Source organism: Marmota marmota, unplaced genomic scaffold (assembly GCF_001458135.2).
Source record: "Marmota marmota marmota unplaced genomic scaffold, marMar, whole genome shotgun sequence".
NCBI lineage: Eukaryota > Metazoa > Chordata > Mammalia > Rodentia > Sciuridae > Marmota > Marmota marmota.
Window position 1 is genome coordinate 41,283,501 of NW_025999932.1, and position 14,484 is coordinate 41,297,984.

Genomic DNA, 14,484 nt, shown 5'->3' on the forward strand with positions numbered 1-14,484 from the left:
TTCATGATCTCTATATGATTCTATTTGCAGAGTATTTGCAATACTCTCCTCCCTGAGGAAAGGAGAGGGTCTGGGACCAGGCTAGGGCGTATGCAGACCAAGTTCATCAGACTAATGCCCACCATCCCTTAGGGGCCCAGGTGGTTCCAGACCAAGACCCCCATTGGGATTATAATGACCTCCAAGACCTGGGACATAGGGATCACCTTATTACCTGTCTGATAGCTGGCCTAAAGGTGGCAGCACAAAAGGCTATTAACTTTGATAAACTCCAGGAAGTCGTCCAGGAGAAAAATGAAAACGCCTCAGCCTTCCTAGACTGACTAACAAAGGCTCTCCTTCAGTACACTAATTTGGACCCTGAATCCCCAGATGGGACGCAACTTCTTATGACCTATTTTTTTCTTACAAAGCTACCCCGACATCCGGGCAAAGCTAAAAAAATTAGAGAGGGGACCCTTGACTCCTCAGACTGAGGTGTTGGCCATGGCCTTCAAGGTCTATCACAACAGAGATGAAAGAGCAAAACGCCAAAAATGCCAGATTTTGGCCCAGGTGTTACAGGGCTCCTTCCAACCTATGGAAAGGGGGAGACAACAACCCCCAAAACGAGGACCCTCTGGGCCCTGCTTCCAACCTATGAAAAGGGGGAGACAACAACCCTCCAACAAGAACCCCCTGGGCCCTGCTTTAAGTGTGGTGATGAAGGACATTGGGCTAGAGCTTGCCCTACCCCAGGACACCGCCCAGACAGTGCCCCAGATGCAGACATCCTGGCCACTGGGGATCCAAATGCCCCAATTCCCAGACGGGAGCTGAGGTCAGTCACCCCGCCAGTGACTTGCTGGGCCTAGCAGCCAAGGATTCACGGGGCCCTGGGTCTTCTGTCCCAACCTATTCAATCACCAAGCAGGAACCCAGGGTGGTTATCCGAGTGGATGGGCATCCTATAAACTTTTTGGTAGACACCGGGGCCACATTCTCGGTTCTGAGAGTTTTGGGGAACTACCTATCCCTCTGAATCTCCTATTGTTGTGGTAGGAGGTCAAACCATCATCCCATGCAGAACTCCTCCCCTCACATGCTCCTTATCTGAGTTCTCCTTTTCACACCATTTTTTGGTTATGCCTCAGTGTCCGGTCCCCTTGTGGGGAAAGAGATATATTATCTTGAAGGCCCCCATAACCTTACCCTTATTGTCCTCCCCTACTTATATCTTCATCATGGCTTTACTCCCCGACGAAGAAGAGACTTTACCCCCTTGTGTCGGGTGTGGAGACCCCAGCGACCACTAGAACACACATTTTCCCCTCCCCTGTAAAATGGTAGATCCAACTGTATGGGATACTGAAACCCCATCCTCTGCAAATCGCTCTCCCGTGGAAGTGCATCTTAAAGACCCTAATCACTTCCCAAACCAGGCTCAATATCCGATGCCAACTGCCAGTCTTAAGGGCCTAAAGCCAATCATTCAGAGCTTACTAAGAAATAATATATCCATTCAATACCCCAATTTTAGCAGTAAAAAAGCCTAATGGAACATACCATTTGGTGCAGGACTTAAGGTTAATAAATTCTTCAACCAGTCCCATACATCCCCTGGTTCCAAACCCTTATACTATCCTTTCCTCCATTCCTGCAAACTCCACCTGTTTTTCAGTTATTGATTTTAAAGATGCCTTCTTTTCGATTCCACTATCTTGACTCTTCCCAAGACATATTTGCCTTCACCTGGACTAATCCAGAAACTAGACATTCCCGACAATTAACCTGGACTGTCCTGCCCCAGGGGTTTCGAGACAGCCCACATATTTTTGGACAAGTCCTCACTGGAGATCTTGAGGATTTTTTCCCTCTATGCCCCGACTCAACCCACCTACAATATGTTGATGAGCTCCTCCTCTGCAGTCCCTCATTAGAAACCTCAAAGTCGGACACAGCTACCCTTCTGAATTTTCTTGCTCACCGAGGATATAGGGTTTCTCCGCAAAAGGTGCAGCTCTCTGTCTCTCTCTGAGGTTGTTTACTTAGGGTTCCACATTTCCCCAGGAAAGAAAGCTATCACAACCGATAGAAAAGGCCTTATTGAAAGCCTTCCAATACCAAAAACTAAAGAGGAGATTCTCTCGTTCCTGGGTCTGGCAGGCTATTTTAGGGCATGGGTACCAAATTACTCATTACTTACCAAACCATTATATGATATAGCAAAGGGGAACAAGCATGAGCCCTTGTTACTTTCAGCACCACATTTCAGAAACCTCCAGAAGGCCCTCTTACAAGCACCGGCTCTACACCTGCCAAATGTTAATAGGCCTTTTACTCTCTATGTTCATGAAAACAAAGGGTAAGGCTTGGGGGTGCTGGGACAAATGTATGAGCCCACCTTTGCTCTGGTGGCATACCTTTCAAAACAGTTAGATCCAACTGCCCGGGGATGGGCTCCTTGTCTCCGCGCCCTAGCGGCCTCCTATGTTTTATTAAAGGAATCACAAAAGCTTACCTTTGGAGCCCAAATCACTCTCACCTCCCCTCATCACCTCAAGGACTTGCTACCATACAAAGGACTGCAAACCTTCCCTCCCTGTCGAATTCTCTCTCTCTTGGTCTCTTTCCTCTAAGACTCCTCCGTGTCCTTCCAAACCTGCTCCCCTCTCAACCCGGCAACTCTGTTATCCATTCAGGCTCAAGGTCAAACACAGTCCCCAATACATAAATGCAGGGAAATTCTAGAAAACTTCCTCCCATGCCCAATTAATATCACTGAGGGACCTCTAGACCAACCTGATTATACCTGGTTCACTGATGGCAGCTCCTTTATGCGTGAGGGGATCAGAAAAGCTGGATATGCCATAGTGTCCCTATCACGAGTAATAGAAGCCAATCCCCTGCCTGCAAATACCACCAACCAACAGGCTGAGCTGGTAGCTGCAACGCGAGCCTGAGAATTGGCAGCAGGGAAAAATCTTATACTTTATACTGATTCCAAATATGTTTTCCACGTTCTTTTATCTCATGAGGCATTTTGGAAGGAGAGAGGTCTCCTGAACTCAAAAGGGCACCTCTTTAACCAATTCCACATACATCACCCAGCTATTACAAGCCTCCCAGCTTCCTAAAAAACTTGGAGTTGTCCATTGCAGATCACACCAAAATGACTCCTCCCCAGTCACACAGGGGAATTCAAAAGCAGATCAGGCAGCCAGGTCAGCCGCCCTTTCAGACCCCATTGGATCCCTCATTGCCATGGGCTCTCCATTATTACCCAATAACGGAGACCCACCTAAACATGCCCTCTTTACTTACCTCCACTCCATTTTCCACACCAGTCCTCAGACTCTCAAAACCTTTCTCCACTCTTTCTTTACTCTGACTCCCCAGGATAAAGAAGTGATACAGCAAATCACAGCCTCATGCCAGATATGCAAAAGAGTGAATTCCAATACATCTTTAAAACCTGGAACCTTCCCTTCTCATCAGGCTAGGGGCCATATTCCCAGGGCAGATTGGCAAATCGACTTTACCAACATGCCCAGAGTAAAAAATTTCAAATACATACTAGTTTTAATAGACACATTCTTGGGTTGGGTAGAGACCTTCCCCACCTCAAATAAGCGGGCTACCACAGTTGCTAACATCCTCCTAACTGAAGTAATCCCTCAGTTTGGGATGCCTGCTTCAATCCAATCTGAGTTTGTCTCTCAAGTAACCCAGAATGTGGCAAAGACATTGTCCATCCCATGGCACCTTCATTTTCCCTGTCGCTCCCAAGCCTCAGGTAAGGTTGAGCAAGCGAACCTCACAATGAAAGACATCATAACAAAACTATCTTTAGAGACTCATTTAGATTGGGTTAAACTCCTCCCTCTTGCCCTACTAAGCATGAGGGCTTTACCAAAAAAAAAGCCATCCCTTGCTTCCCCCTTTGAGATAATGTATAGTCGTCCCCTTCTCCCCCCAGGAATCTCACCAGAGCCTTGGTCCCTCCCCGACCAATATGCTCTTCCCCTTCTCTTCCTTATACGCTATGGAAGCAACAAGATTTGTTGCTTCTGGATCCAGAGAACTCAGCTGCCTCCTTTCCGCTCAAACCAGGAGAATGGGTCTTCCCCAGGGGAAAGATCCCCCCTAACCCCCAAATGGGAAGGGCCATTACAGGTAGTCCTGTGTACACCCAATGCTGCAAAACTCCAACAGGAAGGAAAGAAACTAACTCCCTGGATTCATATTTCTAGGTTAAAACCAGCGACAAGCCCTCCAGAGGACAATCCCACTACAGCTCCCAACCTTGCAGGACCCACACAATTGCCCAGATTTACCTGTGAGATAACCAGATTTACCTGTGAGATAACCAGATAACCTTCTCAAGCTCTGTTTTTCACAGTCACGCACCACCCTTCATCCCATTCCGGAGAAGTACATACATAAGAATGGGCCTCCTGATAGGATCTAGGAACCCACAGCAACACAGTACACCCATACCCTCTTTAGAAATCAGCAATTGGCACAACAATCCTATTGGGACCTCTTTACAAACCCCGTCAGCTGCTGGATTCTCTCGATACTGGGACCTCTAGTTGGTCTTTTTATTCTGTGCCTTCCTTCCTTGCATTTTAAAATTCCTTCAAGGACAAATTAACAAAATCTCTAACCAAACTTTCAATCAGCTCCTCTTCAGGGATTTCCAGCTACTTGCCAATGAGCCGGATGACATGAACATCCAGTCATCCCAAGAAACCTCCACCAAGTGGCTGAAAGATGAAGATACCGAATGACAACTCCACCAAAGGGCCATCTCTACCATGCCAAAAAAAATAAGCCCTTGGTTTTCAGCTTTATGTTCTAATCTGCCTTCTCCCTGGCATAAGCTTTTTTCTACCAGCCCTACAGACTGGATGACATGCCAGAAATTAATGCTATTTCTTTTCATAGTTGCAGGGCACATTCATGACACAAATGAGAATAGTGATACAATATACCGGAACCTCTGGGATGCTATGAAGACAATTTTTTTTTATAACTTAATTTTATTTTTATGTGGTGCTGAAGATCAAACCCAGCGCCTCACTCAAGCTAGGCAAGCTTTCTACTACTGAGCCACAACCCTTGCCCCTATGAAGACAATTCTAAGAGGAAAGTTCAGCTATGAGTGCCCACATAAAAATTTTTGAAAAATCCCAAATAAACAAGCTAATTATGAATTTTAAGGTCCTTGAAAAGAACAAACCAATTCCAAAACCAGTAGAAGGAAGGAAATAGTTAAAATCAGAGCTGAAATCAATGAACTTGAGAATAAAAAAACAATTCAAAGAATTGATGAAACAAATAGATGACTTTTGAAAAGATAAACAACATTGATAAGACCTTAGCTAAACTATCCAAAAGAAAAAGGGAGAAAAACCAAATTAATACAATTAGAGATGAAAAAGGAGAAATCACCACAGACATCTCAGAAATCCAGCAGATAATTAGGGACTATTTTGAAAACATACACTCCAATAAATTGGAACACCTAGAAGAAATGGACACATTTCTAGACAAATACAATGTGCCAAACAGAATCAAGAGGACTTGAAAACCTACAAAGACCAATAACTTGTAATGAGATACAAGCAGTAATAAAAAAACTTTCCAAAAAGAAAAGCCCAGGGCCAGATGGATTCTCAGCTGAATTCTACCAAAACTTTTAAGAAGAACTAATGCCAATAGAAATATAAAGGAACAGAATACTTCTAAATTCATTCTATAAAGCCATATCACACTCATAGCAAAACCAGATAAGTACACTTCAGGGGAAAAAACTTCAGACCAATATACCTGATGAACTTAGATGCAAAAACATTTAATAAAATATTAGCAAATCATGTTCAACAACATACTAAGATTCCAGAGATGCTGTTTTGGTGTGAACTGATCAATACAATCAATAAGTTACTAATACTGGTTGTGTAAAGCAATTGCTGTGGTAAAACTACTTGATCACTCTTTGCTGGAGTAGCAAGAATGGAGTCACTATGGCTATATGAACAAACAGGTGTGACGGTAGGAACTCCATCTCAGCTATTCTAGACCCCACTTTAGTTTTTCTGTTATTGCCCTGTGAAGAGACAGCTGCAGGACCCATTTCTAAGAAAACAAAATGAAAGCCATTTTCTGCTAAATTCAAAAAAACATTGTTTTCTGTACTTTGTACCCCACAAAATGTACTCAACCCAGGATATGGTAGTCTTGGTGACCCAAGATTTTAGTAGATTCTCGCCCCCACTAACCACCTACTCAAACCCAGGATATGGTTGTCTTAACACCTGCTTAAACCCAAGATGCAGTTGTCTTGAGTTGCTCTGCTAACTGCTGTTTTAGCTTCTATGACTGACTTGCTTGCATGATGCTAAGGAAAAGTCCCTGAGCTGTGGTTTTCATCCTTAAATTCCCAAGAAATTTGCTGTTCTACCACAGAGTAAGGCCACAAAATTGCTGTTCTCCCATAGAGCTTCAGTCTCTAAGGGAAGCAGTCCTTGGCCAGGTAATAAAGCTCTCTAATTTGTTTCAAATTCAAGTCTTTGAGAGCTTTCTGAGCAGTCTCCCTATAACAATGCAAGGATGGTTCAATATACCAAAATAAATAAATATAATTCAGTAATCTCAATAGATGTAGGCCTTCAACAAAATTCAGCTACCATTCATTAAAAAAAAATGAAGAAACAGTGACAGAAGAAGCCTACCTCAACATCTCAAAGGCTATATATGAAAAACCCACAGCAAACCTCTTTGTAAATGGGGGAAAACTTAAAACATTTCCTTTAAAATATCTGTGCCAAGACAAAGATATCTATTCTCACCACTCCTGTTTAATATAGTGCTAGAAATTCTAGCCAGAGAAATTAGGCAAGGGAAGGAAATAAAAGATAATAGAAAAAATAGAAAAGGAAGAAGTCAAATGATCACTGTTTGCAGATGATATGATCCTGTACTTAGAAGATCCAAAAAATTCCATCAAAAAGACTTCTAGAGCTAATAAATTTGGCAAAGTAGCAGGTTACAAAATTAACATACAAAAATCAATAGCTCTCCTATATACCAACAATGAATCCACTGAGAAAGAAATCAGGAATAAATTCCATTTACAACAGCCTCAAACAAACAAACAAATACCTAGGAATAAATCTAACCAAGGAGGTGAAAGACCTCTACAATGAAAACTATATAACACTGAAGAAAAAAATTAAGACTTCAGAAATGAAAAGATTTCCCATATTCATGGATAAGCAGAATTAATAATGTTAAAATGGCCATACTACCAATACAGATTTAATACAATTCCCATCAAAACACCAATGACATTCTTTACAGAATTAGGGCGGGGGAAAAGTCCTAAAGCTCATTTGGAAGAATAAAAGACTCAGAATAGCCAAAGCAATTTTAAGTCAAAAAGAAAAAAAATCAATGCTAGAAAAAAAAATAAAAATAAAAAAGCAATGCTGGAGGCGTCACAATACCTGACTTCAAATTACAATAAAGCTATAACTGCATAACTGCATAACTATAACTGCATGGTACTGACATAAAAACAGACAGAGACCAATGGCACAGAAGACCCAGAAACAAACCTGTACATCTACAGTCATCTGATCCTTGATAACAGTGCCAAAAACATACCCTGGAAAACAAGACAACCTTTTTAACAAATGGTACTGAGACAACTGGTTATCCATGAGTAAAAGAATGAAAACAGAACCTCATCTCTAACCCTGCACAAAAATCAACTCAAAATGTATCAAAGATCTCAGAATCAGACCAGAAACTATGCAACTCCTAGAAGAAAAAGGAGGGTCAACACTCCAGCTTTTAGATACAGGCAATGACTTTCTCAACAGGACCTCTAAAGCTCAGGATATAATACCAAGAATTAATAAATAGGACAGCATCAAATTAAAAAGCTTTTGCACTGCAAAGAAAACAATTAGGATTGTGAAGAGAACCTACAGAATAGGAAAGGATCTTTGTTAACTACTCTTCTGACAGAGTTAATATCTAAGCATGTATAAAGAGCTCAAAAGACTTTATTAAAAAATCAAATTACCCAATTAATAAATGGGCAAATTAACTAAACAGATACTTCTCAAAAAAAAAAAACAACAAAATACAGTAGCAAACAAATACATGAAAAAATGTTCAACATCATTAGCAATTAGGGAAATGCAAATCAAAACTACACTGCGATTTCATCTCACACCAGTCAGAATGGCAATCATCAAGAATACAAATAATAACAAATGCTGGATAAGATATGGAGAAAAAGGAACATTCTTACACTGTTGGTGGGACTGTAAATTAGTACAACCACCATGGAAATCAGTATGAGGCTCCTCAAAAGACTAGGCATGAAACCACCACATGACCCAGTTGAACCACTTCTTGGTATTTACCCTGAAGAATTAAACTCATCATACTATTGTGATACATGCATCACAATTCACAATAGCCAAACTATAGAACCAGCCTAGGTAGGTGTCCATCAACGGATGAATGGATAAAGAAAATGGGTATTTATTTATTTATGGGTATTCAGCCATAAATAAAAATGAAATTATGGCATTTTCGGTAAAATGGATGGAACAAGAGAACATCATGGTAAGCAAAATAAGTCACGCTCAGAAGGTTAGGGGTCCTATGTTTCTCTCATATGCAGAAGCTAGAGAGGAAAAAGGAAAACAAAGATGGATATAGATCTCCTAAAAATCAAGAGATCAGTGGAAGAAAGAAACCTCTCTATCCTCAAATTAGTGGAGGGGAAGGAGGAGGGAAGCGCTGAGGAGTGATACTAGTTAAATTATATTGTGTGCATGTATAAATATGTAACAACAAATTCCATCAATGTGTACAACTATAAAGCACCAATAAAAAAATGTGGTGGGGGATCAGGCAGAGATGACTCTTGTAGACATCTCTCACTGTGATTAGCTTCTAACACTAAAACCAGCTTTCTCAGCTTTCTAAGCTACTATTACATTTGCTTTTTCCTGATCAAACAATTTTCACATAGTCAACTACAGAGGCTCTTGTTAAACATCACCTTCCCCACAAAGTCTTACCTCTTCTGGCCAAACATTAATATTTCCTGCTTCAAAACTCTGATATAGCTGTTACTGTATTTATCCTGTTCTATACCTGTCTAGTGGTATAGAATTAATTAATTAGTTAATTAATTATTCCTATCTAGTGATGAAATTAATTAAATATGTACAAGATAACCCATAAACTTTGAGAAAGCCCAAGAAGAAACTTAATATGTTATAGCAAAGATCAGAACTCAAGATGTTATTTATAATGGTAAATATTAATGTAAAGAAAAAAGTGCTTGGGAGAGGCCTGCCCACCCTGCCACACCATAGCCCTGAGATCCGAAGGTCTGCCCGCCACTGCCACAAAACTGGGATACTGCCACTTCTATCAAGAGACAACAATAAGGACCTGGTAAGACGTCACCAAGGTCCCTATGGGCCTGGCTGCACCAGAGGTTTCTCTACTAGGTGTGCTAACAGTTATCCTGTTGCTGAGGTAACGGGGGTCTCTCTTGTTTCTCCTACTAACAGCCAACTTCTTATGATTACCCTCTCACTTGTCATATAATCTAATACCTCCATATTCTCACATCCTACTTCATAAACATCTCAGCCAAGCCCCCATTCCCCCCTTCTACCATTAGAAACTGTAACTTATTGACTATATAGGAAAAGATAACCGAACTCATTTCTGATTTTAACGACAAATGACAAAACTGTAAATGTAAAAATAGAAGCTAACTGATATATGGCTGCATGATGGATACAATGAGTGCTGTAATATTGATCTCTCCCTTAAAAGTGAGGTATTGGTAACCTATAGGGATGATATAAGACAATATGGCAGAAGCTGTAATACCTCGGATCTACACTGCAAGAGAGAAAGACACACAGACATGAAAAAACAAGGGAGGAAAGTGCCCCAAACAAACCAAGCTACTACAACAATAAAATCCATAGATAGCACAGTAGATGAAATGTCAGAGAAGGACTTCAGAATATACACTACTAAAATGATTTTGGAATTAAAGAACGACCTAAGTGAGCAAATATAGGCAAAAATTGATCACACCAACAAAGAGATAAGAGAGCAAATACAGATTGCAAGAGATTACTTCAAGAGATAGAGATACTGAAAAAAAACAAAACAGAAATCCTTGAAATGAAAGAAACAATAAGCCAATTAAAAAACTCAACAGATAGCATCACCAGAAGACTAGACCACTTGGAAGTCAGTACCCCAGACAATGAAGACAAAATATACAATCACAGTGAAGATGGTAAGAAACCACGAATAGAACATCCAAGAATTATGGGACACCATCAAAAGACCAAATTTAAGATTTTGGGGGATAGAGGAAGGTTCAGAGACTCAAACCAAAGGAATGCACAATCTCTTCAATGAAATAATATCAGAAAATTTCCCAAGCACGAAGAATGCATTGGAAAATCAATCTCAAAATACAAGAGGCGTATAGGACACCAAATGTACAAAATTACAACAGATCTACACCAAGACACATTCTAATGAAAATGCCTAGCATACAGAATAAGGATAGAATTTTAAAGACCTCAAGAGAGAACAATCAGATTACCTTAAGGGAAGACCAATTCAGATCTCAGCAGATTTTTCAACCCAGACTCTAAAAACCAGGAGATCCTGGAACAACATATACCAAAACTCTAAAAGATAATGGATGTCAACCAAGAACCTTATATCCACCAAACTTAAGCTTCAAATTTGACGATGAAATAAAAAACTTCCATGATAAACAAAAGCTCAAAGAATTTACAGCAAGAAAACCTACACTACAGAACATTCTTGGCAAAATATTTCATGAGGAAGAAATGAAAAACCATGAATGATAATCTGCAAAGAGAAGAACTACAATAAAGGAAAAGCCAACCAAAGGAGAAACCAAGTCAAGCTAAATACCAAAAATAAGCAAAATGACCAGTAATATAATTCATGTCTCTTTCAACCCTTTTTGATAAATTTTTACACATAAAAATTTTAACTACAATATCATCTAATTTTTCAGGTTTTTGTTTATTTTGTAATTTTAGTTTTCCATTTCTCTTCACAAAGTTACACAAATATTTTCTTTAAAAAGTTTAGCATTTTATGTTATATTTTATTATATTATTAATCTGGTATGTGTATACAGTGTGTGTGATATAAGATGAGGTATATTTTACTTTCTTATAATTAAAAAACTATTATTCAAGATTCAAGGATGAAAAAGATCAATCAGGGTAAAAATTGTTTAATAAGGTATTTATAAACGTAAGGGCAAGTTGAAGGAAACCAACAAATTTTGTGAAGCACCTTTCCTTCTGTAGACTTAGAGAGGTAGGTGAAAGAAGAGAGAGCCATTATGAAAACCTTGTTGGAGAAGGTGAACTAAAGTAATTCCCACCAAAAGCATGAAGAAACCAACTCACAGTCTAATAAAATTCTTACAGGGAGGAATAAAGGAACCTCACTTTACTCTTGTATATTCTAAGTTCATCTCTTTGGTGTCCCTTTCTGACAGAATTCAACAAGAAATCACATAACGAGGGAACTTATCATGCAGCCTACAGCATGTCTCACTAAAAGGTGAAAGATGAAGAAGCCAATAAGGCAGCCATTGCCTTACATGAGGCTACTGAGTATTTGAAATGTGTCTAGTCTGAATTGAGACTATGCTATGCATTAAATAGACACTAGAATCCAAAGAATTACTAGGGCAAACAAAATGAACATAAAATATCTTACTAACAATTACTTAATAACAATTAGACATTAGAATCCAAAGAATTACTAGGACAAACAAAATGAACTTGAAATATCTTACAATTATTTTCTTTGCAAATTATGTTGGTAATCCATTGAGTTAAATGAAAATATATTAAAATTAATTTCTCTATTTGTTTAAAAAAAGAAGTAGTAAAGGAGAACAAGGTAACATGCTCTGTATCTTGACTTTAGTAGTATATATCCATATTTATGTAGCCATTTTTTATATTTATATTGTCAAAATTCATATAACTATAAAACTAAATATGGCAAATTGTACCATATATAAATTATATCTCAACAAACATGACTTCAGAAATCTAGTTCATAGGGTGTTTTAACAGTACTGGGCACATACTAACCACCTGATAAATAATGGCTATTATGATGATTCATTAAAACAACCAGCATCAGACTGACTCATAATGGGGTAAGAAGGGGGAACTGAGAGGAAGAGACAAACTCTAAATAAGGCAAAGGGGTGGGAGGGGAAGGGAAGGGCATGGGGTAAGAAATTATGGTGGAATGAGATGGACATCATTATCCAAAGTACATGTACGAAGACATGAATGGTTAAGAATATACCTTGTATACAACCAAAGATATGAAAAATTATGCTGTATATGTATAATATGAATTATAATGCATTCCACTGTCATATATAACAAATCATAATTTTAAAAAAAGAAACTGTGGTATATATACACAATGGAATATTACTCCGCATTAAAAGATAATAAAATTTAAAAAAATAACAGAAAAAAATGCTTGAAATCAGCACGTACTTACATTCACAAATCTGATCAGATGAGAATGCAGATACACTTTGTAAGCAATATGTTACAGTTTAATATCACACAAAGAAAGTTGAAAATGAAATTATGATTTGATGTACGGTTTCATATACTTTACTCCTCTAATTTAAAAAAAAAAATCTATGTATGATTAAGATATAGGCACAGAAATCACACTGAATACTAATCTTAGCGAAAATGAAATAATCTCAACCTGACAGGTATCTAAGTCAAACCCCACTGTTTTAGGGACTCCTTTAACTAGTACAGAATTAAAACTTGTCAAAGAGAGAACATGGATGGACTTGGGAACCAAAAAAAAATTTTTTTTTCACTTTTTTGTTTTGTTTTACTTTGTTTTTGTTTTGGGGGTTTTGTTTTCCTGGTGCTGGGAATTGAACCCATAGTCTCACACTGTGCTAGGTAAGTACTCTACCACTGAGCTACATTTCCAGTCCTAAAATAGAAAGTATTTATCAGCAATTCTTATTTTCTCTCAGAAATAAGATTGTTGGAGAACAAGAACTGGCCAGAAAGAGAAAATATCCAACACATTGACTTCACACTCTGGAAATACATATTTGCAAGTCTGTTTTTTCCTTTGATACAAAGGATTAGAAAAAGAAACATAGCTTGCAAAAGCAATGAGGTTGGAAACAAAAAATATCACAACTACCTTTTTAAAATGAGAACAAATCACTGGCTTTAACTGAGTTCTTCTATGTATTAAAGTCTTTCCAGTAAAAGTTGTCACCAAATTCTAACAACTTTACTGAAAAAGTTTCAGGCTTTTCAAAACTCTTCAGGCTTCATTAGCATATACCCATGATGCTGTGATTTTTTTTCTAATTCTGACTCTAGTTACCCTTGCCTTTAAATTGTATTGCACAATGCAAAACTTACTTCTTTTCTCAAATAAATTTTTGCATCCCTACCCTACTCAAAACTCTCCAAAACAGGCTTATGTATGACCTCAACCTTTATTACTATCCTTTTGTTCTAGGGTCTCCTTTGTTTTCCAGGACATATCATTAACATTCATTTTCAGTCTGGCTTTTCTGCCCCTCTCCATATGATATAGTCTATCCATTCATACGAATTCTGTAAGGCAAACACTTATTGGGCATTTACTGTGCTCCCAACACAAATGTATCCTTGCAAGTCCCAACATTTTCTCAAGCTCTTTCTTTCAGTGGGCAAGGGAGACATCCCTAATGACTCTCCTCCACTTAATAGGCAGTTGGAGACAGAAATGCCCGTTTACTCCATCATTTTAAGTCACACTTATAGAGCTGTAAGATAAATCAAACAGACTGAGGCAAGGGTTCCATATTAGTTGAGTAATTACCATATGCCAAACACCATTCTGGGTGTGAAAGGCAAAGATCCTGTTCTAAAAAAATGTGGTTTTTCTCTATGTATTTGAGTGTGTATGGTGGCTGAGAACAACAGTGAACACGTTAACAAAGAACCACTTCACACAGTGTGACAACTGCTTATAATACAGGTTTGACCACTAGCAAATCATGAGAGCTGTTAGAGAGATAACAGGAAGGACCACTTTGAGTTAATGGATCCATGTGAAAAAAGTTAAACAAAGCATTAAAAAACCAAAAGTTGCAGGACAATCAAGGTAATACATGCTTGTAATCCCAGCAACTTGGAACGCTTAGATGGGAGGATCATGAGTTCGAGGCCTGTCTGAGCAACACAGTGAGAATTTATCTCAAAAAAAAGAAAGAAAAGTAAGTCCTTACATTTTATTTGAGGTTCAAAGATTTTCACAATCACATTTAAATACACGTAAGTTTTATTAAACTATCCTAAAAAAAAAAAAAAAAAAAAAGAA

General features: G+C 38.6%; 1 protein-coding gene across 1 annotated transcript in view; it reads right to left on the reverse strand.

Annotated features, from left to right (window-relative positions):
- Gtf2f2 (general transcription factor IIF subunit 2) overlaps positions 1-14,484 on the reverse strand; it is a 153,497-nt gene that overhangs the window by 137,827 nt on the left and 1,186 nt on the right. The window lies entirely within an intron of this gene.